The sequence below is a fragment of the Cherax quadricarinatus genome, chromosome 45 (assembly GCF_038502225.1).
Source record: "Cherax quadricarinatus isolate ZL_2023a chromosome 45, ASM3850222v1, whole genome shotgun sequence".
Taxonomy (NCBI): domain Eukaryota; kingdom Metazoa; phylum Arthropoda; class Malacostraca; order Decapoda; family Parastacidae; genus Cherax; species Cherax quadricarinatus.
Window position 1 is genome coordinate 31,452,398 of NC_091336.1, and position 24,296 is coordinate 31,476,693.

The 24,296-nt window shown below is 41.1% G+C and overlaps 1 long non-coding RNA gene across 2 annotated transcripts in view; it reads left to right on the forward strand.

Moving 5' to 3' along the window:
• The window catches only part of LOC128694924 (uncharacterized), a 72,043-nt gene that overhangs the window by 2,720 nt on the left and 45,027 nt on the right, over positions 1-24,296 (forward strand). For both annotated transcript variants that reach the window (XR_008407923.2, XR_008407922.2), the window contains exon 2: positions 20,654-20,807. This is a non-coding gene — a long non-coding RNA (uncharacterized lncRNA). The remainder of the gene's footprint in view (positions 1-20,653; positions 20,808-24,296) is intronic.

The following is a 24,296-nucleotide window of genomic DNA, read 5'->3' on the forward strand; positions in this document are numbered from 1 at the left end:
GTGTCAGTAACACCTGTATCAGTAACATGCGTGTCAGTAACACCTGTGTCAGTAACGCACCTGTGTCAGTAACACACCTGTGTCAGTAACACCTGTGTCAGTAACACACCTGTGTCAGCAACACCTGTGTCAGTAGCACACATGTGTCAGCAACACCTGTGTCAGTAACACACCTGAGTCAGTAACACACCTGTGTCAGTATCACCTGTGTCAGTAACACGCCTGTGTCAGTAACACACATGTGTCACTAACACACCTGTGTCAGTAACACCTGTGTTAGTATTACACCTGGTGGCCTGGTGGTTAACGCTCTCGCTTCACACGACGAGGGCCTGGGTTCGATTCCCAGCCAGAGTAGAAACATTGGACGTGTTTCTTTCCACCTGTTGTCTATGTTCCCCATCAGTAAAATGGGTACCTGGGTGTTAGTCGACTGGTGTGGGTCGCATCCTGGGACACTGACCTAAGGAGGCCTGGTCACAGACCGGGCCGCGGGGGCGTTGACCCCCGGAACTCTCTCCAGATAAACTCCAGATAAACACCTGTGTCAGCAACACCTGTGTCAGCAACATCTGTGTCAGTAACACCTGTGTCAGTAACACACCTGTGTCAGTAACGCACATGTATCAGTAACACACCTGTATCAGTAACACCTGTGTCAGTAACACAACTGTGTCAGTAACACCTGTGTCAGTAACACACCTGTGTCAGTAACACCTGTGTCAGTAACACCTGTGTCAGTAACACCTGTGTCAGTGACACCTGTGTCAGTAACACATGTGTCAGTAACACCTGTGTCAGTAACACCTGTGTCAGTAACACACCTGTGTCAGTAACACACCTGTGTCAGTAACGCACCTGTCAGTAACACACCTGTGTCAGTAACACCTGTGTCAGTAACACACCTGTGTCAGCAACACCTGTGTCAGTATCACACATGTGTCAGCAACACCTGTGTTAGTAACACACCTGTGTCAGTAACACACCTGTGTCAGTAACACACCTGTGTCAGTATCACCTGTGCCAGTAACATGCCTGTGTCAGTAACACACCTGTGTCAGTAACACACCTGTGTCAGTAACACCTGTGTCAGTAACACATCTGTGTCAGTAACACCTGTGTTAGTATTACACATGTGTCAGTAACACCTGTGTCAGTAACACACCTGTGTCAGAAACACCCGTGTCAGTAACACACCTGTGTCAGCAACACCTGTGTCAGCAACACCTGTGTCAGTAACACCTGTGTCAGTAACACACCTGTGTCAGTAACACACCTGTATCAGTAACACACCTGTATCAGTAACACCTGTGTCAGTAACACAACTGTGTCAGTAACACACCTGTGCCAGTAACACCTGTGTCAGTAACACACCTGTGTCAGTAACACCTGTTGTGATGTAGTCCAGCTGGGCTTGTGAGGTCTCTGGGGAGACCTAATTTAACCAATTATATGGTCACACCTTGCCTTGGCAAACGTCTGTAGCCACGCCCACGTCTGAGGTCTTTTGTTCTTGACGCCTCAGACCTAGGCGTCAGGTCGTACACGTGGTTGTGGAGGGTGCTTGGACCACCATAAAAGCCCAAGGAAGAGCATGATCATGAGATTGGAGCGGAGCTGCTGCTGGGGCGCAGAGCTCCTGAGCAGAAGATTCGGGCAGAGCTCTGGCCTGGGTGCAGAGCTCTGAGCAGAGACATTTCGAGAGGAGCTGCTGCTGGGGTGCAGGGCTCGGGAGAAGGTTGCTGAAGTCTCTGGAGGAGACTGTTGGAGACATTGGGCAGAGTACTGGCTTGGCGCAGTACTCGTGCTGTGTAGGTCTTGGGACCTGTGGCTTAGTTCCTGTAGTGAACTGTCCTCTGTGCTATATTGTAAGTTACATTCATTTTGGTCAAGTTGATTGTGTTCCCTGTCTCACTGCTTATGTGTACCACCACATTTATCTAAACCACAATAATGTTCTGTTCCCAAATATATTATTGTACAAAGACGTAATAATAAACTGTGTTTGAGTAGAATAGTAATATTCACTGTCCCTGTCTTTTTTTCTTATATTTTATTATGTTTATATATGAGTGAAGAATGGACGAGGCATATGTTAGTGAGTAGTGTAGAGTTAATGAGAGTGTCGTGGTGGTCACCACTGACCTGTCATTACCTACCTACCTCCGCTAATCATCTCACTCCTACCACCTCGCCTGCCTCTCCCCTGCCTACATAATCCCTTACTCCCATATTCCCCTTATATCCTATTCAATCATTACCCCCCTACATGACACTGTGTCAGTGACACCTGTGTCAGCAACACGTGTCAGTAACACCTGTGTCAGTAACACCTGTGTCAGTAACACACCTGTGTCAGTAACACACCTGTGTCAGTAACACCTGTGTCAGTAACACACCTGTGTCAGTAACACCTGTGTCAGTAACACCTGTGTCAGTAACACACCTGTGTCAGTAACACCTGTGTCAGTAACACACCTGTGTCAGTAACACACCTGTGTCAGTAACACCTGTGTCAGTAACACACCTGTGTCAGTAACACCTGTGTCAGTAACACACCTGTGTCAGTAACACCTGTGTCAGTAACACCTGTGTCAGTAACACATGTGTCAGTAACACACCTGTGTCAGTAACAACTGTGTCAGTAACACCTGTGTCAGTAACACCTGTGTCAGTAACACACCTGTGTCAGTAATACCTGTGTCAGTAACACCTGTGTCAGGAACACTCCTGTGTCAGTAATACCTGTGTCAGTAACACTTGTGTCAGTAACACCTGTGTCAGTAAGAAGCAGCACGTCTCCCTTGTCAGAATAATAATAATAATAAGAATAATAATAATAAGAATAATAAGAATAATAATAAGAATAAGGATAATAATAACATCTTTATTTTAACAAGTACATGTACAAGGTATACATGTACGAGGTATACATGTACAAGGTATACATGTACAAGGTATACATGTACGAGGTATACATGTACGAGGTATACATGTACAAGGTATACATGTACAAGGTATACATGTACGAGGTATACATGTACAAGGTATACATGTACAAGGTATACATGTACGAGGTATACATGTACGAGGTATACATGTACGAGGTATACATGTACGAGGTATACATGTACAAGGTATACATGTACAAGGTATACATGTACAAGGTATACATGTACGAGGTATACATGTACGAGGTATACATGTATGAGGTATACATGTACAAGGTATACATGTACGAGGTATACATGTACGAGGTATACATGTACGAGGTATACATGTACAAGGTATACATGTACGAGGTATACATGTACAAGGTATACATGTACAAGGTATACATGTACGAGGTATACATGTACGAGGTATACATGTACAAGGTATACATGTACGAGGTATACATGTACAAGGTATACATGTACGAGGTATACATGTACAAGGTATACATGTACGAGGTATACATGTACGAGGTATACATGTACAAGGTATACATGTACGAGGTATACATGTACGAGGTATACATGTACAAGGTATACATGTACGAGGTATACATGTACAAGGTATACATGTACGAGGTATACATGTACGAGGTATACATGTACGAGGTATACATGTACGAGGTATACATGTACAAGGTATACATGTACGAGGTATACATGTACAAGGTATACATGTACAAGGTATACATGTACGAGGTATACATGTACAAGGTATACATCTACGAGGTATACATGTACAAGGTATACATGTACAAGGTATACATGTACAAGGTATACATGTACAAGGTATACATGTACAAGGTATACATGTGCTAGGTATAGATGTACAAGGTATACATGTACAAGGTATACATGTACAAGGTATACATGTACAAGGTATACATGTACAAGGTATACATGTGCTAGGTATAGATGTACAAGGTATACATGTACAAGGTATACATGTACAAGGTATACATGTACAAGGTATACATGTACAAGGTATACATGTGCTAGGTATAGATGTACAAGGTATACATGTACAAGGTATACATGTACAAGGTATACATGTACACGGTATACATGTGCTAGGTATAGATGTACAAGGTATACACGTACAAGGTGTACATGTACAAGGTATACATGTACAAGGTATACATGTACATGGTATACATGTGCTAGGTATAGATGTACAAGGAATACACGTACAAGGTATACATGTACAAGGTATGCATGTACAAGGTATACATGTACAAGGTATACATATACAAGGTATACATGTACTAGGTATTGATGTACAAGGTATACATGTACAAGGTATACATGTCCAAGGTATGCATGTACAAGGTATACATGTACAAGGTATACATGTACAAGGTATACATGTACAAGGTATACATGTACAAAGTATGCATGTACAAGGTATACATGTACAAGGTATACATGTACAAGGTATACATGTACAAGGTATACATGTACAAGGTATACATGTACAAGGTATACTTGTGCAAGGTATACATGTACAAGGTATACATGTACAAGATATACATGTACTAGGTATACATGTACAAGGTATACATGTACAAGGTATACATGTACAAGGTATACATGTATAAGGTATACATGTACAAGGTATACATGTACAAAGTATATATGTACAAGGTATACATGTACAAGGTATACATGTACAAGGTATACATGTACAAAGTATATATGTACAAGGTATACATGTACAAGGTATACATGTACAAGGTATACATGTACAAGGTATACATGTACAAGGTATACATGTACAAAGTATACATGTACAAGGTATACATGTACAAGGTATACATGTACAAAGTATACATGTACATGGTATACATGTACAAGGTATACATGTACAAAGTATACATGTACATGGTATACATGTACAAAGTATACATGTACAAGGTATACATGTACAAAGTATACATGTACAAGGTATACATGTACAAAGTATACATGTACACGGTATACATGTACAAAGTATACATGTACAAGGTATACATGTACAAAGTATACATGTACAAGGTATACATGTACAAGGTATACATGTACAAAGTATACATGTACACGGTATACATGTACAAAGTATACACGTACAAGGTATACATGTACAAAGTATACATGTACACGGTATACATGTACAAAGTATACATGTACAAGGTATACATGTACAAAGTATACATGTACAAGGTATACATGTACAAAGTATACATGTACACAGTATACATGTACAAAGTATACATGTACAAGGTATACATGTACAAGGTATACATGTACAAAGTATACATGTACAAGGTATACATGTACAAAGTATACATGTACAAGGTATACATGTACAAGGTATACATGTACAAGGTATACAGGCCCAGCTGACATCTATGACATACTACAACGGTGGAACCCTGAACATCGGCTGTAATCCGTTCCAGAAGGTCGGCCTAAGTTTGAAAAGGCCTAAATTCGAACCAATATTTCCCTTAAGAATTAATGTAATTATAATTAATCCATTGCAGATGCCAAAAAAATATTAACAAAAAATACATTTTTAAAGATTAATTATAGTTTTACATACACAAAACAATGAGAACTAAATAAAATAAATGAACATTAAAATCACTATTACATCCCTTTATTGAAGACTCTTGTTGGCTTATGAAAGACAGGGAGGAGAGAGGGAGGCCTGATTATTGTTTGGAAGGAGAATTACCCTCCATAAGGACTTCAGTTATCAAAACCCTCTCTGAGGTTACTTCCCTCCCTGCCTGCTACACTCCCTGCCTTCCTGCTACACTCCCTCCCTCCATGCTACACTCCCTTCCACACTCCGTTCCCTTGCTACGCTCCCTGCATGCCTGCTGCACTCCCTACCTGCCTGCTACACTCCCTGCCTCCCTTCTGCACTCCCTGCATGCCTGCTACACTCCCTGCCTGCCTGCTACACTCCCTCTGTCTGTTCCACACTCCCTTCCTCCTTGCTACACTCCCTCCATGCTACACTCCCTGCCTGCCTGTTACACTCCCTGCCTCCCTGCTAAACTCCTTTTTGCAGCATTAGCTTCCTTGATTTCTAATTTCTTTGCCAGGATGGAAGTGATTGTTTATTTGGATTTCCCATACGTCCTGGCAAGTTCTAGCACTCGAACACCACTCTCATATTTTTTAATAACTTCTTTCTTAAATTCCATTGTTTCTCACCCCTACTCCCACCAACTGAAACAGCAAACAGACTCAATGTTTAATTCTCCACCATAGGAAAGAATCTAGCGAGCAAAATTCCAGTGTCGAACACCCGTCCATCAGACTACCTCACGGGCACCTACCCGAATACACTATTCCTAGCCCCAACCAAACCCAACAGAAGTCTCACTCATTATCAACACCTTTAAAAACAAGGCAGGAGACAAACAACTTAGCACCTTTTTTGTACAAAAAAGCTTCACAAATACTGTCACCAATAATTGCAACACTCTTTAACAAATCCATCGAATTCTCCACCTTCTCAGCAATTGTAAAAATAGCGAGGGTCACCCCGATCCACAAAGGAGGTGATCAAGCGGACTTCAATAACTATTGACCAATCTCTAACTTACCTCTGATCTGTAAAATCTTTGAAAAATTAATTCATAAGCATATCTAAAGTAGGAGAAACTTTTAGAGAGGGTGTGGTAGGTAAGTTTGGGGTGCCAGGTGTAAATGATAATGGGAGCCCTTTGATTGAACTTTGTATAGAAAGGGGTTTAGTTATAGGTAATACATATTTTAAGAAAAAGAGGATAAATAAGTATACACGATATGATGTAGGGCGAAATGACAGTAGTTTGTTGGATTATGTATTGGTAGATAAAAGACTGTTGAGTAGACTTCAGGATGTACATGTTTATAGAGGGGCCACAGATATATCAGATCACTTTCTAGTTGTAGCTACACTGAGAGTAAAAGGTAGATGGGATACAAGGAGAATAGAAGCATCAGGGAAGAGAGAGGTGAAGGTTTATAAACTAAAAGAGGAGGCAGTTAGGGTAAGATATAAACAGCTATTGGAGGATAGATGGGCTAATGAGAGCATAGGCAATGGGGTCGAAGAGGTATGGGGTAGGTTTAAAAATGTAGTGTTAGAGTGTTCAGCAGAAGTTTGTGGTTACAGGAAAGTGGGTGCAGGAGGGAAGAGGAGCGATTGGTGGAATGATGATGTAAAGAGAGTAGTAAGGGAGAAAAAGTTAGCATATGAGAAGTTTTTACAAAGTAGAACTGATGCAAGGAGGGAAGAGTATATGGAGAAAAAGAGAGAAGTTAAGAGAGTGGTGAAGCAATGTAAAAAGAGAGCAAATGAGAGAGTGGGTGAGATGTTATCAACAAATTTTGTTGAAAATAAGAAAAAGTTTTGGAGTGAGATTAACAAGTTAAGAAAGCCTAGAGAACAAATGGATTTGTCAGTTAAAAATAGGAGAGGAGAGTTATTAAATGGAGAGTTAGAGGTATTGGGAAGATGGAAGGAATATTTTGAGGAACTGTTAAATGTTGATGAAGATAGGGAAGCTGTGATTTCGTGTATAGGGCAAGGAGGAATAACATCTTGTAGGAGTGAGGAAGAGCCAGTTGTGAGTGTGGGGGAAGTTCGTGAGGCAGTAGGTAAAATGAAAGGGGGTAAGGCAGCCGGGATTGATGGGATAAAGATAGAAATGTTAAAAGCAGGTGGGGATATAGTTTTGGAGTGGTTGGTGCAATTATTTAATAAATGTATGGAAGAGGGTAAGGTACCTAGGGATTGGCAGAGAGCATGCATAGTTCCTTTGTATAAAGGCAAAGGGGATAAAAGAGAGTGCAAAAATTATAGGGGGATAAGTCAGGGTGGATAGGGGGGCAATGTGGCAGATGTTGCAAGTGTATGGTGTAGGAGGTAGGTTACTGAAAGCAGTGAAGAGTTTTTACGAGGATAGTGAGGCTCAAGTTAGAGTATGTAGGAAAGAGGGAAATTTTTTCCCAGTAAAAGTAGGCCTTAGACAAGGATGTGTGATGTCACCGTGGTTGTTTAATATATTTATAGATTGGGTTGTAAGAGAAGTAAATGCGAGGGTCTTGGCAAGAGGCGTGGAGTTAAAAGATAAAGAATCACACACAAAGTGGGAGTTGTCACAGCTGCTCTTTGCTGATGACACTGTGCTCTTGGGAGATTCTGAAGAGAAGTTGCAGAGATTGGTGGATGAATTTGGTAGGGTGTGCAAAAGAAGAAAATTAAAGGTGAATACAGGAAAGAGTAAGGTTATGAGGATAACAAAAAGATTAGGTGATGAAAGATTGAATATCAGATTGGAGGGAGAGAGTATGGAGGAGGTGAACGTATTCAGATATTTGGGAGTGGACGTGTCAGCGGATGGGTCTATGAAAGATGAGGTGAATCATAGAATTGATGAGGGAAAAAGAGTGAGTGGTGCACTTAGGAGTCTGTGGAGACAAAGAACTTTGTCCTTGGAGGCAAAGAGGGGAATGTATGAGAGTATAGTTTTACCAACGCTCTTATATGGGTGTGAAGCGTGGGTGATGAATGTTGCAGCGAGGAGAAGGCTGGAGGCAGTGGAGATGTCATGTCTGAGGGCAATGTGTGGTGTGAATATAATGCAGAGAATTCGTAGTTTGGAAGTTAGGAGGAGGTGCGGGATTACCAAAACTGTTGTCCAGAGGGCTGAGGAAGGGTTGTTGAGGTGGTTCGGACATGTAGAGAGAATGGAGCGAAACAGAATGACTTCAAGAGTGTATCAGTCTGTAGTGGAAGGAAGGCGGGGTAGGGGTCGGCCTAGGAAGGGTTGGAGGGAGGGGGTAAAGGAGGTTTTGTGTGCGAGGGGCTTGGACTTCCAGCAGGCATGCGTGAGCGTGTTTGATAGGAGTGAATGGAGACAAATGGTTTTTAATACTTGACGTGCTGTTGGAGTGTGAGCAAAGTAACATTTATGAAGGGATTCAGGGAAACCGGCAGGCCGGACTTGAGTCCTGGAGATGGGAAGTACAGTGCCTGCACTCTGAAGGAGGGGTGTTAATGTTGCAGTTTAAAAACTGTAGTGTAAAGCACCCTTCTGGCAAGACAGTGATGGAGTGAATGATGGTGAAAGTTTTTCTTTTTCGGGCCACCCTGCCTTGGTGGGAGTCGGCCGGTGTGATGATGAGATGAAATCTATTCCTACCTTGTCTCACACAACATACTAAACCCCTGTTGGTTTGGATTCAGGCATAATAAAAACACAAATGATGCTATTATACACATGCTAGATCTAATATACACTGCTCTCAAGAAGAAAGAAGTCCCACTGGGAATCTTCATTGATTTATGTAAAGCTTTTGATACAGTCAACCATGATTTGCTGCACATTAAATTAACACACTATGGTATAAGAGGGTACTCCCTCAACTACCTAAAGTCATATCTTAGTAACAGAAGCCAATATGTGTACACAAATGGAGCAAACTCTTCTAATCAACCAATCACATTTGGTGTTCCACAAGGAAGCATCCTTGGCCCACTCCTCTTTTTCATTTGCATCAATGACCTACCGAATGTATCACAACTACTCAAACCCATAGTATTTGCAGATGACACTACATATGTCTTCTCTCACTCAAACCCAGTCATATTGGCCAACACTGTTAATGCCGAATTGGAGAAAGTATCTATCTGGATGATGACTTATAAGCTTACCCTCAATACTGACAAAACCTTTTTCGTTCAGTTCAGAAACAGAGCTGCAAATTTTCAAGTTAACATAACACTAAACGGATCACCCATCACAAGACTCACAGAGGGGAAATTCCTAGGAATCCACCTTGACAGTAGCCTCAAATTCCAGACACATATGCAACAAATTTCACTCGTCTACCCTTATCTCACATATGGGATTTGTGCATGGAGATCAACAACATTAACCCTTTCAGGGTTTTCGACGTACTAGTACGACTTATGCACCAGGGTTATTGACGTACTTGTCTTGTCTTGTCCAGACCAGAGCTTTGGTGAGATGGGTAAGGAAGAAGGATGGGTAAGGATAGAAATTTTTATTGACGTACTAGTATGCCTAAATTCTAGCACCTTCAAATCTAGCGAGAGAAAGCCTACATATGAAAGAATGGGTCAATGTGGGCAGTGTGTGCAGTATAAAAAAATCCTGCAGCACACAGTGCGTAATGAGAAAAAAAAACTTTGACCGTGTTTTTGGATTAAAACAGCGACTTTGCACTGTATTTTCGTATGGTATTTATGGTTGTATTCTAGTTTTCCTGGTCTCATTTTATAGAAAGGAAGACATATTACAGAAATTGAGATGATTTTGACTGGTTTCACAATGAAAAGTACCTTGAAATTGAGTTCAAAGTAGCAGAAATGTTCGATTTTTAACAAAGTTCAAAAGTAAATAAATCATGCCAAGCATCCAATACACGTCAATTGTTGAGTCTAATGTTCTTTCACAAGTGCACTGATATTATTTATACCATTTCTACAATAATGCAGTAGTCTGCATAACAGTAAATCTTCTATTTTTTGTAAGAATAAAAATTCAAAGTGGAAAGCAAAAAAATATAAGAGGGGCCTGGTGACATGACTAACGAACAGAGAACTTGCTATTTTAGTGCCAGGAATGCCTTTCTTGTTTATTGTGGACCCTATTTGGAAATTGGCATCTTCAGAAATTTCTGTGAAATTGGCAAAATTGCCAATTTCTAACCACTTTATTGGATATTTGAAATTGGTAAATGGGTGGTTTCTTGTACTCATTCGATAGAAAAAATGGAGTTCTAGCGAAATAGTTATGATTTTTGTTGACTAGTACAGAGGAATTGGCCAAAAATAGGGCTCAAACTGGGCGGAATCGCTAATGTGTAAATATTGGCGAGTCCACTAACTTCGCGAGAGCATAATTCCATAAGTTTTCCATCAAATTTCATACTTTTGGTGTCATTATGATCAGGAAAAGATTCTCCATCATTTCGTAAGAAAAAAAGATTTTTTTTTTTTTTTCAAAAATCACCTAAGGCCACTAATAACCCAGCAAAAGGCTGCAGTCAGAATAACAAATTCCCACTCCTGACAGCATACTCCACCAATATTCATGTCTAAAACTGCTCACAGTAAAGAACATCCATACTTATTCATGTGCATAGTACATACATAGAACACTACACTCAAACATAAACCCTCCACTCAAACTTCTCTCCAACTTTAACAGGACACATGACCATAACACAAGACACAGATCTCTTTTTGATGTACCCCATGTCCATATCACACTGTGTAGAAACTCGATGCACATAAAGGGCCCCAAAATTTGGAATTCATTACCAGTAAATACAAAAGTAACCCAGTCTAAACATCAGATTAAGACTCTTCTCAGAAGCCATTTTCCTCACCCTAAACTAAATACTCAATATTTAACTTTACCAAAAAATCTCCCAATTACCTAAATCTTAAGCTTTCAAAATGGGATGCCCAAAGTTCATACATTGATTAAAACTATCTTGTAGTATAATTACCTACCCAAAACAATACTGCCTTACACTCAACAACAACTCACAATGTTATATTCCCATAATATAATTTCAATATTTGCTATTGAAACCATTGTAATTTGAGTAAAACTACTGTGTACTATAAACAAAAACAGATGTATATCTTAAACAAACTATGGTAAATTTCCTTAGTATTAAGTAGTTTGTAAGCCATTAAAATAAATCTGCCCATAATGCCTAGGCATGATAGTGGCTGTCTTTGCACTGCAACTCATTTTTGTAATTTCATAATCACAATGTAATCTTTCAAGGAAATAAAAATTGATTGATTGGAAGGAACTTTCTTGGGGCCCATGGTGGCTTATTTCACAGTCACACTAATAAACAAGCACTAAAAGCAATGGATTTTAAGGAAATGTTTGGATGAATGCGCAGAGTATATGCTCATTCACCGAGAGACACAGGGAGACTGACTCACCTACGCAGCAGCGTCCCAGTGGGAGGCAGGCTGACCCGTATAATACGGCTGATTTGCGAGGCACTGGCCAAAATATGGAGCAAAATTTCGGCCCCAAAACTGGCCTAAATACGATTCGACCGATAAACGCAGCGGCCGATATTCGGGGTTCCACTGTATACAGAATCCCCGTTGTTATGCAGAGCATTTCCTGCAAATTATTTCAGTTTTGTCCCAGGATGTGACCCACGCCAGTCGACTAACACCCAGGTACCCATTTTACTGATGGGTGAATGTAGATAATCGGTGTAAAGACACACGCCCAATGTTTTTACCCTTGCTGGGAATCAAACCCAGACCCTCGCCGTGTGGAGCAAGAGCTTTAGACACCAGGCTAAAGCAATAATAATGATAATAATGATAATAATAATACAGTGGACCCCCGCATAGCGACCTTAATCCGTGCAAGAGGGCTGGTTGTTATGCGAAATGTTCAGTATGCAAATGAATTTTCCCCATAAGAAATAATGGAAATCAAATTAATCCATGCAAGACACCCAAAAGTATGAAAAAAATTTTTTTACCACATGAAATATACATTTTCCTACACACAAAGAGAAGGATACATGCACAATAGTAGAGTAGTACATGCACAATATATATTGTACATGTACTACTCTACTAAATGAAGAATAAATGACACTTACCTTTATTGAAGATGCAGCAATGACTGATGAGACACTGTGTCCTGGGAGTGCCTTTTCCTCCTGAGTACTGTAGGTCCTGTTTGGCATTTTCTTCCAGAACAGGCCTTATCACACTGTGTATGCCACTACGATTCTTAAATCTCTCAAACCAACCTTTGCTGGCTTTAAATTCACCAATATGAGCACTAGTTCCAGGCATTTTTCCCTGTTCACCTGGGTGTTAGTCGACTGGTGTGGGTTGCATCCTGGGAGACAAGATTAAGGACCCCAATGGAAATAAGTTAGACAGTCTTCGATGACACTGACTTTTTTGGGTTATCCTGGGTGGCAAATCCTCTGGGGTTAATTGTTTCTTGGTGTTCTCAATAGGCCACACCAACAACGGTGCTACAGCAGCAGCAGCAGCTGACGGTGGTACAGCAGCAACAGACAATGCTACAGCAGCAGCAGACGATGCTACAGCAGCAGCAGACGATGCTACAGCAGCAGCAGACGATGCTACAGCAGCAACAGACGATGCTACAGCAGCAGCAGATGATGCTACAGCAGCAGCAGACGATGCTACAGCAGCAGCAGCAGCTGATGGTGGTACAACAGCAGCAGCAGCTGACAGTGCAGCAGCAGCTGACAGTGCAGCAGCAGCTGTACCACCAATAGTAGCGATGGTTGATTGGGGTTTATTATACAACCTGGCCAGCTCGGAGACACGCACTCCACTTTCATACTTATCAATGATCTTTTTCTTCATCTCTATAGTAATTCTCACCCTTATTGCTGTAGGGTTGGCACTAGAAGCTTTCTTGGGGCCCATGGTCACTTATTTTCCAGAAAAAATCACCAAAAACACTGTAATAATACGAAATGTTCCGATTGTATGCTTGGATGTTACCGCGGAGGCTGGCTGGTAAACAATGCCACCGGCGGAACATGTGAGCGTGGCTCAGGCCGCACATTGGACGCGTCTCGGACGAAGGGCGGTGAGCGGGTTTTTGGGCAGTATGCGAGGCAAAATTTTTGAGAAAAAAGCGAGCGGTATGCGGATTGTACGGTATGCGATGCGTGCGGTATGCGGGGGTCCACTGTAATAATGTACTGAATGACAACACATCAGTGGTGGAGGATGGGGGTGGTACTGGAGTTGGGGGTGGTGCTGGTGGGGAGGGTGGTTGTAAGGGCAGTGGTGGTGGTGGTATGGGGGTGTCAGGGGCTGCTGGGTGAGGTGGTTGCTGTCTCACCACCAACAACACTGACTCACACACACTCACATACTCTCATTGATTCATTGTATTATGAAAATAGATTTATTGAAATAAAAGGTGATATGAAAAGGTCCTGGCAAACCCCCTCCAAAATTTTGGGCTCTAGAAAACTGTCTATAAATAGATAGCCATGACTAAACCAGATGAACCTCACATACAGCCTAAAGACACGGCCAACAAACTTAATGTCTTCTTCTCTACTGTAGGATCAAAGCTAGCAAGCAAAATTCCAAGCTCAAATACTCAGCCAAAAGACTACCTCACTGTCAACTACCCAAATACTCTATATCTAGCTCCAACTAATTCTACTAGTCTCACTCACCATTAAATTATTAAAAAACAAAACAGGAGATCTAAATAACTTGCCACCATTCATATATAAAAAAGCAGCTCATGTGCTGTCACCCATTACTGCAAAACTGTTCAACAAGTCTGTTGAGTCCTCAACCTGCCCACCCGCACTCAGGACAGCAAGGCTTACCCCAATCCTTAAAGGAGGTGATCCAAGTGATCTGAACAACCATAGACCTATATCAAGCTTGGCCTTACTTTCTTAAATATCCGAAAAAATAATACACAAACGACTTTACTCCTACCTTATATCCAACAACATACTTAACCCCTGCCAGTTTGGATTTAGACCAAAAGAAAATATGAATGATGCGATCATACAAATGCTTTAACTATTATAGCCTCTCCTCACTTAACGACGGAGTTTCATTCCTAAGACCACATCGTTAAACGAATTCATCACTAAGTGAGGAGCATATTATAATGGTAGTGGCTTTGTGTCAACCATCTTTGGTATTGTTTTAATGTCACCTTTGCACCATTTATAACATTTCTGGTATATTTTTAAATGTTTATACAGTAATGTACTGTATATTGAAATAAACAGAATAGAGGAAATCAGCTCTAATATACATTATTTAGGTATGCATACTGGTCAGAGAGCCCGTCATAAGTTTGAGGCGTTGGTAAATGAGTACGTCACTAAGTGATGAGAGGCTGTATATACAACCCTCGATAAAAATGAATATCCACTGGGGCTCTTCACTGAACGGAAAGCATTTGATACAGTAGACCACAATCTCTTGCACCTAAAACTAAATCATTACAGCATCAGAGGACATTCCCTCAATTACCTAAAATCTTATCTCAAGGATAGACACCAGTATGTATAAGCAAATGGAGTCATTTGCACTTTCCAGCCTGTAGCTGTCGGAGTGCCCCAGGGTAGTGTCCTAGGCCCACTCCTCTTTCTCATCTACATCAATGATCTCCCCAGTGCATCTTGACTCCTTAAACCAGTTCTGTTCGCAGATGACACCACTTATGTCTTCTCCCACTCGAACCCAGCTGTACTTAGAGACACTGTAAACAACGAGCTGCTATAAATACGTTCTTGGATGATGACCAACAAACTCACTCTCAACATAGAAAAATCATAGTTCATGTTACATGTATTTGGAAACAGAGCCTTAAATATCCAACCTAACATATCTATAAATAGTCCCCCTATTACAAGACACACTGAGGGTAAATTTCTAGGTCTTCTCCTTGACTGTAATCTTAAATATCATTCCAATATCCAGCATATATCCAATAAAACTTCCAAATCAGTAGGCAAACTTTCCAAGATACAATACTATGTACCCCAAACAACACTCCTTACCCTATACCACTCTTTTAATATACGTATCCCTCCCTCACCTGTGGCATTTGTGCCTGAGAATCAACCACAGCCAACCACCTTAAACCTTCAATAACCCAAAAAAATGCTGCTGTGCAGATGATTACCAGCTCCTGTGTCAGACAGCACACCCCACCACTTTACGAAAGCTTAAATCTACTAAATATATGAAACATACACTCTTATTATTGTGCCTACTATATATACAGAACACTAAACTCCAATATAAATCCTCTGCTTCAACTTCTCCTTGATAGCTACAACAGAACGCACAATCACAATACAAGGCACAAGGCACACTTCGACATCCCTCGTGTCAGTCTCACAATATGCAAAAATGCAATGCACATCAAGGGCCCAAAGATCTGGAATTCACTACCTGAACCGGTAAAGGATCCCCTGACAACATACAAATTTAGGTTATGCTTAGAAATCATTTCATCTCTCAGTATTAACCAAACCAACCAAAACAACTTCTAACCAGTTTGTTGCAATTCCCAAATATTATATTATATGACCTCGAGTCTAGTAAAACATCTGCCAGTCCATGAAATATTGCTGTTTGAACCATTAATTGTCATATTGTTTTTATGTGAAACTTCAGAATTATTATTCTTATAAACCTCTACCTTGACTACCTCACATTAGCATTAAGATAAAATAAAGATTTATTAAAAAGTTAACCACACTCATCTTGTGTAGACTTAAGTACTTATTATGTATTAGGGTAAGTCTGCCTGAAATTTCCTGGTATTATAGTGGCTTTCTTTGTACTTAACAAATCAAAATTGTAAATACACATTGTAACCTTGCAAAGAAATAAAATCTATATCTTTTATCTTATGCTTTTATTCCCCTCAAGGAAGGTTCCTTGATGTTGGTGAGGGGCTCTTGATTTAGGAAATTGGATCTGTGCTCCAGTTCCCCGAATTAAGCCTGAATGCCTTCCACATCCCCCCCCAGGCGCTGTATAATCCTCCGGGTTTAGCGCTTCCCCTTTATTATAATAATAATTATGCTTTTATTTCATCACTTCCTCCATCAGTATTTATTATTCTAGGTTGGGTTAGTTTCTGTTAGATTAAGTTGTGTTAAGTTATGATAGGTTATGTTATGCTAGGATAAGTTAGGATATGTTAGATTAGGTTATATTAGGTTACATTATGGTGTCCCATAGCTTGATTGCTAGTGCACTCAACTCACACACTGAGGTCCGAAGTTCAGATCTCTGGCATGGCTGGAGAACATTAGGATGTGTTTCCATAAGACACCTGCTGTCCGTGTTCACCCATCTGTATAAAATGGGTACCTGGGTGTTAGTTGACTGGTGTGAATTGCATCCTGGGACAAAACTGACCTAATTTGCCTGAAATGCTCAGCATAACAAGGGGCTTTCTATATAGTAGTATGTTACGTACATGTACTTGTAAAAATAAAGATATTTTTATGTATTATTAGGTTAGACACGGGTGTGCATTGGTGGGGAGGCTTTGACCAGCAGCCCACCACCACTGGGTCATATAATTATCATTTTTATTATTATTATTATTGCATTATTTCTGATTTTTTTTTTTTTTATTATCACACTGGCCGATTCCCACCAAGGCAGGGTGGCCCGAAAAAGAAAAACTTTCACCATCATTCACTCCATCACTGTCTTGCCAGAAGGGTGCTTTACACTACAGTTTTTAAACTGCAACATTAACACCCCTCCTTCAGAGTGCAGGCACTGAACTTCCCATCTCCAGGACTCAAGTCCGGCCTGCCGGTTTCCCTGAACCCCTTCATAAATGTTACTTTGCTCACACTCCAACAGCACGTCAAGTATTAAAAACCATTCGTCTCCATTCACTTCTATCAAACACGCTCACGCACACCTGCTGGAAGTCCAAGCCCCTCACACACAAAACCTCCTTTACCCCCTCCCTCCAACCTTTCCTAGGCTGACCCCTACCCCGCCTTCCTTCCACTACAGACTGATACACTCTTGAAGTCATTCTGTTTCGCTCTATTCTCTCTACATGTCCGAGCCACCTCAACAACCCTTCCTCAGCCCTCTGGACAACAGTTTTGGTAATCCCGCACCTCCTCCTAACTTCCAAACTACGAATTCTCTGCATTATATTCACACCACACATTGCCCTCAGACATGACATCTCCACTGCCTCCAGCCTTTTCCTCGCTGCAACATTCATCACCCATGCTTCACACCCATATAAGAGCGTTGGTAAAACTATACTCTCATACATTCCCCTCTTTGCCTCCAAGGACAAAGTTCTTTGTCTCCACAGACTCCTAAGTGCACCACTCACCCTTTTCCCCTCATCAATTCTATGATTCACCTCATCCTTCATAGACCCATCTGCTGACACGTCCACTCCCAAATATCTGAATACATTCACCTCCTCCATACTCTCTCCCTCCAATCTGATATCCAATCTTTCATCACCTAATATTTTTGTTATCCTCATAACCTTACTCTTTCCTGTATTCACTTTTAATTTTCTTCTTTTGCACACCCTACCAAATTCATCCACCAATCTCTGCAACTTCTCTTCAGAATCTCCCAAGAGCACAGTGTCATCAGCAAAGAGCAACTGTGACAACTCCCACTTTATGTTTGATTCTTTATCTTTTAACTCCACGCCTCTTGTCAAGACCCTCGCATTTACTTCTCTTACAACCCCATCTATAAATATATTAAACAAACACGGTGACATCACACATCCTTGTCTAAGGCCTACTTTTACTGGGAAATAATTTCCATCTTTCCTACATACTCTAACTTGAGCCTCACTATCCTTGTAAAAACTCTTCACTGCTTTCAGTAACCTACCTCCTACACCATACACCTGCAACATCTGCCACATTGCCCCCCTATCCACCCTGTCATACGCCTTTTCCAAATCCATAAATGCCACAAAGACCTCTTTAGCCTTATCTAAATACTGTTCACTTATATGTTTCACTGTAAACACCTGGTCCACACACCCCCTACCTTTCTTAAAGCCTCCTTGTTCATCTGCTATCCTATTCTCCGTCTTACTCTTAATTCTTTCAATAATAACTCTACCATACACTTTACCAGGTATACTCAACAGACTTATCCCCCTATAATTTTTGCATTCTCTTTTGTCCCCTTTGCCTTTATACAAAGGAACTATGCATACTCTCTGCCAATCCCTAGGTACCTTACCCTCTTCCATACATTTATTAAATAATTGCACCAACCACTCCAAAACTATATCCCCACCTGCTTTTAACATTTCTATCTTTATCCCATCAATCCCGGCTGCCTTACCCCCTTTCATTTTACCTACTGCCTCACGAACTTCCCCCACACTCACAACTGGCTCTTCCTCACTCCTACAAGATGTTATTCCTCCTTGCCCTATACACGAAATCACAGCTTCTCTATCTTCATCAACATTTAACAATTCCTCAAAATATTCCCTCCATCTTCCCAATACCTCTAACTCTCCATTTAACATCTCTCCTCTCCTGTTTTTAACTGACAAATCCATTTGTTCTCTAGGCTTCCTTAACTTGTTAATCTCACTCCAAAACTTTTTCTTATTTTCAACAAAATTAGTTGATAACATCTCACCCGCTCTCTCATTTGCTCTCTTTTTATATTGCTTCACCACTCTCTTAACCTCTCTCTTTTTCTCCATATACTCTTCCCTCCTTGCATCACTTCTACTTTGTAAAAACTTCTCATATGCTAACTTTTTCTCCCTTACTACTCTCTTTACATCATCATTCCACCAATCGCTCCTCTTCCCTCCCGCACCCACTTTCTTATAACCACAAACTTCTGCTGAACACTCTAACACTACATTTTTAAACCTACCCTATACCTCTTCGACCCCATTGCCTATGCTCTCATTAGCCCATCTATCCTCCAATAGCTGTTTATATCTTTCCCTAACTGCCTCCTCTTTTAGTTTATAAACCTTCACCTCTCTCTTCCCTGATGCTTCTATTCTCCTTGTATCCCATCTACCTTTTACTCTCAGTGTAGCTACAACTAGAAAGTGATCTGATATATCTGTGGCCCCTCTATAAACATGTACATCCTGAAGTCTACTCAACAGTCTTTTATCTACCAATACGTAATTCAACAAACTACTGTCATTTCGCCCTACATCATATCTTGTATACTTATTTATCCTCTTTTTCTTAAAATATGTATTACCTATAACTAAACCCCTTTCTATACAAAGTTCAATCAAAGGGCTCCCATTATCATTTACACCTGGCACCCCAAACTTACCTACCACACCCTCTCTAAAAGTTTCTCCTACTTTAGCATTCAGGTCCCCTACCACAATTACTCTCTCACTTGGTTCAAAGGCTCCTATACATTCACTTAACATCTCCCAAAATCTCTCTCTCTCCTCTACATTCCTCTCTTCTCCAGGAGCATACACGCTTATTTCTGACATGTCAATAAATAACATTTTCCACAACAGATAAGTGTTTCCTGCTGAACCATGGATTTTGGTCATAAAATAATACTGAATCATGACCAGGGAATAAAGCACATAATAATCTTGCCTTCATTTCCCAGACACCATATAACCCCAAGACCTACACCATGACTGTAATAATAATAATAATAATAATTGTGGTACCAATGCTCTTATATGGGTGTGAAGCATAGGTATAAATAAATGAATAAAATAGAATAAAATTTTATTTCTTTGCTAAGGTTACAATATGTGTTTACATTTTGTAATTTGATTGGCATAAAGAAAGCCACTATCATGCCGAGGCATTTCGAGCAGACTTAACCTAATACGTACTTATAGACTACTTAAATCTAGACAGATGAAGAGTGGTAGAATACAAATATTCAATATTTTACTCTATTATTAATATCAGGTAGTACAATTTATGATACAAACATACATTTTTAAGTTTGTAACTAAGTTGGTCTAATCCATTATTAATATGAGGTAGTATAATTAAATATTGTTCAATAGAGATAAACTGAGATTTATTTAATGTGATTTAATAGTAGTAATAAATTTCCATTACAGGAGGGCCCTGCTTATACAGCAGGAGGGCCCTGCTTATACAGAAGGAGGGCCCTGCTTATACAGCAGGAGGGCCCTGCTTATACAGTAGGAAGGCCCAGCTTATACAGCAGGAAGGCCCATCTTATACTGCAGGAGGAACCTGCTTATACAACAGGTAAGGTTCCCAGGTACTGTTTGTACAAGACCCTGCTTATACAGCAGGTGAGGTTCCCAGGTACTGCTGTACTGGAGGGTCCTGTTTATACAGAAGGTGAGGTTCCCAGGTACTGCTGTAAATGAGTGTCCTGAATATACAGCACATAAGGTTCCCGGGTACTGTTGTACAGGAGCGTCCTGCTTATACAGCAGGTGAGATTCCCAGATACTATTGTACAGGAGGGCCCTGCTCATACAGCAAGTGAGATTCCCAGGTACTGTTGTACAGGAGCATCCTGCTTATACAGCAGGTGAGGTTCCCAGGTACTGTTGTACAGGAGGGCCCTGCTCATACAGCAGGTGAGATTCCTGGGTACTGTTGTACAGGAGCATCCTGCTTATACAGCAGGTGAGGTTCCCGGGTACTGCTGTACAGGAGGGCCCTGCATATAGAGTAGGTGAGGTTCCTGGCCATTGCTGTGCAGAATTGCCCTGCTTATGCAGCAGGTTAGGTTCTGGGCTACTGCTGTAAAGTGAAACACAGCCCTTTTTTTTTTTTCACTCTTACCCTTTCACAGTCGAGAGCCCTGCTCACAAACTTGCTCTCAGTGTTGAAAAATATTAAAAAAAATATTTTTTCTTACCAAAATGTAAAGAATAATTTTCTGAGTGTTATAAAAGAAAAATAAATTATGCGATCAGTAGTTATGGAGATGCAGTGGACCCTCGGGTAACGATTTTAATCCATTTCAGAGAGCTTGTCCTTAACCGATTTTATCATTAGCCGAATTAATTTAATCAAGGGGGAAGCGCTAAACCCGGAGGATTATACAATGTGGAAGGCAGTCAGGCTTAATTCGGGGAACTGGAGCACAGATCCAATTCCCTAAATCAAGAGCCCCTCACCAACATCAAGGAACCTTCCTTGAGGGGCGGAGTCTTGACAGAATAGTACTTCAGTATGATGCTATTATCAACTCTGGCTTATTTATCTATAACATTTCATCTAATATGACATAATAAACAATGTTAATAAAATAGAAACATGATATATACCCTAGAATGAATAAAATATGTCATAATGTATGTGAGGATAAGTGATGGAAGTGTTGTTGTTGAGTTTATAATGGTCACTGAGAGAAGCCGTACAGGCCTCTGCTGCCACCATTATCCACACACAATATATGAATGTAATTTATAAATAAAAAATATTTACATTTTAATTTATAAATAAGATATATTTGTACTTAACTTGGAGGAAATGTTAGTTTAATTACGTAGTTAGTTTGATAGAGTGTAGCAGATATGCAGGGAGTGTAGCAGGCATGCTGGGAGTGTAGCAGGCATGCAGGGAGTGTAGCATACATGCAGGGAGTGTAGCAGACATGCTGGGAGTGTAGCAGACATGCAAGGAGTGTAGCAGGCATGCAAGGAGTGTAGCAGGCATGCAGGGAGTGTAGCAGACATGCTGGGAGTGTAGCAGGCATGCTGGGAGTGTAGCAGGCATGCAGGGAGTGTAGCAGACATGCTGGGAGTGTAGCAGGCATGCTGGGAGTGTAGCAGGCATGCAGTGAGTGTAGCATACATGCAGGGAGTGTAGCAGACATGCTGGGAGTGTAGCAGGCATGCAGGGAGTGTAGCATACATGCAGGGAGTGTAGCAGACATGCTGGGAGTGTAGCAGGCATGCAAGGAGTGTAGCAGGCATGCAGGGAGTGTAGCAGACATGCTGGGAGTGTAGCAGGCATGCTGGGAGTGTAGCAGGCATGCAGGGAGTGTAGCAGACATGCTGGGAGTGTAGCAGGCATGCTGGAAGTGTAGCAGGCATGCAGGGAGTGTAGCAGGCATGCAGGGAGTGTAGCAGACATGCTGGGAGTGTAGCAGGCATGCTGGAAATGTAGCAGGCATGCAGGGAGTGTAGCAGGCATGCAGGGAGTGTAGCAGGCATGTAGGGAGTGTAGCAGATATGCTGGGAGTGTAGCAGGCGTGTAGGGAGTGTAGCAGGCATGCAGGGAGTGTAGCAGGCATGTAGGGAGTGTAGCAGGCATACAGGGAGTGTAGTAGACATGCTGGGAGTGTAACAGACATGCTGGGAGTGTAGCAGGCATGCAGGGAGTGTAGCAGACATGCTGGGAGTGTAGCAGGCATGCAAGGAGTGTAGCAGGCATGCAGGGAGTGTAGCAGACATGCTGGGAGTGTAGCAGGCATGTAGGGAGTGTATCAGGCATGCAGGGAGTGTAGCAGGCATGTAGGGAGTGTAGCAGGCATGCAGGGAGTGTAGCAGGCATGCAGGGAGTGTAGCAGGCATGTAGGGAATGTAGCAGACATGCTGGGAGTGTAGCAGACATGTAGGAGGCGAGAGGAAGGCGAGTTTATTATGCTTCAATATGACGCTATCTCTACGGCTTATTTATCTATCACAATTCATCTAATATGTCAGAATAAACAATATTAATAACATAGAAACATGATATATACTCCAGAATGAATAAAATATGTATAAACACTTAAGTCTTAGAATTAACCAAGAAACAGAGATATTAGACAAGTGATAACCTGTAGCCGTCATGAAGTGTTACTCTGTACTCAGAAAAAGAGGTAAACATGAGTTTGTGTGACTGACTGACTTACTGAACGACTTGATTGACTTACTGAGTGACTTGACTGGCTTACTGAGTGACTTGACTGACTTACTGAGTGATTTGACTGACTTACTGAGTGACTTGACTGACTTACTAACTTGACTGACTTACTGAGTGACTTGACTGACTTCTTGAGTTATTTGACTGACTTACTGAATGACTTGACTGAGTGACTTGAGTGACTGAGTGATTTGACTGAATTACTGAGTGACTTGACTGACCTACTGAGTGACTTGACTGGCTTACTGAGTGACTTGACTGACTTACTGAGTGACTTGACTGACTTACTGAATGACTTGACTGACTTACTGAGTGATTTGACTGACTTACTGAGTGATTTGACTGACTTACTGAGTGACTTGACTGACTTACTAAGTCACTTGACTGACTTACTGAGTGACTTGACTGACTACTGAATGACTTGACTGACTTACTGAGTGACTTAACTGACTACTGAATGACTTGACTTACTGAATGACTTGACTGACTTACTGATTAACTTTACTGAATGACTTAAAGTAGATACTCCAATACAACCATTGGCTTCAGTACGAGAGCCTCTGCCATCCACCTCAGCCCAGTAGGACCACAACATAACTCTCCACTCTCTTCACAATCATCCACAAACACCAGCACCCACAATTTAATGTAAGAAATGCTATTATTTCTTTTACATTTGTAGTCTTAAGCAGTAAAAACAACATAATACTTCACAACAATGAACCACAGCTACATATTCACTTTTATTTTTGTAAGATGTGGAGGCCTAAAAAAAAGTTGTTTGGCTTTTTTAGGGGCCTGTAGGAATGTAATCCTATTTTTCCCATAAGTTCTTCAGTTCATCTCACACGATTTCATCTAACTTGG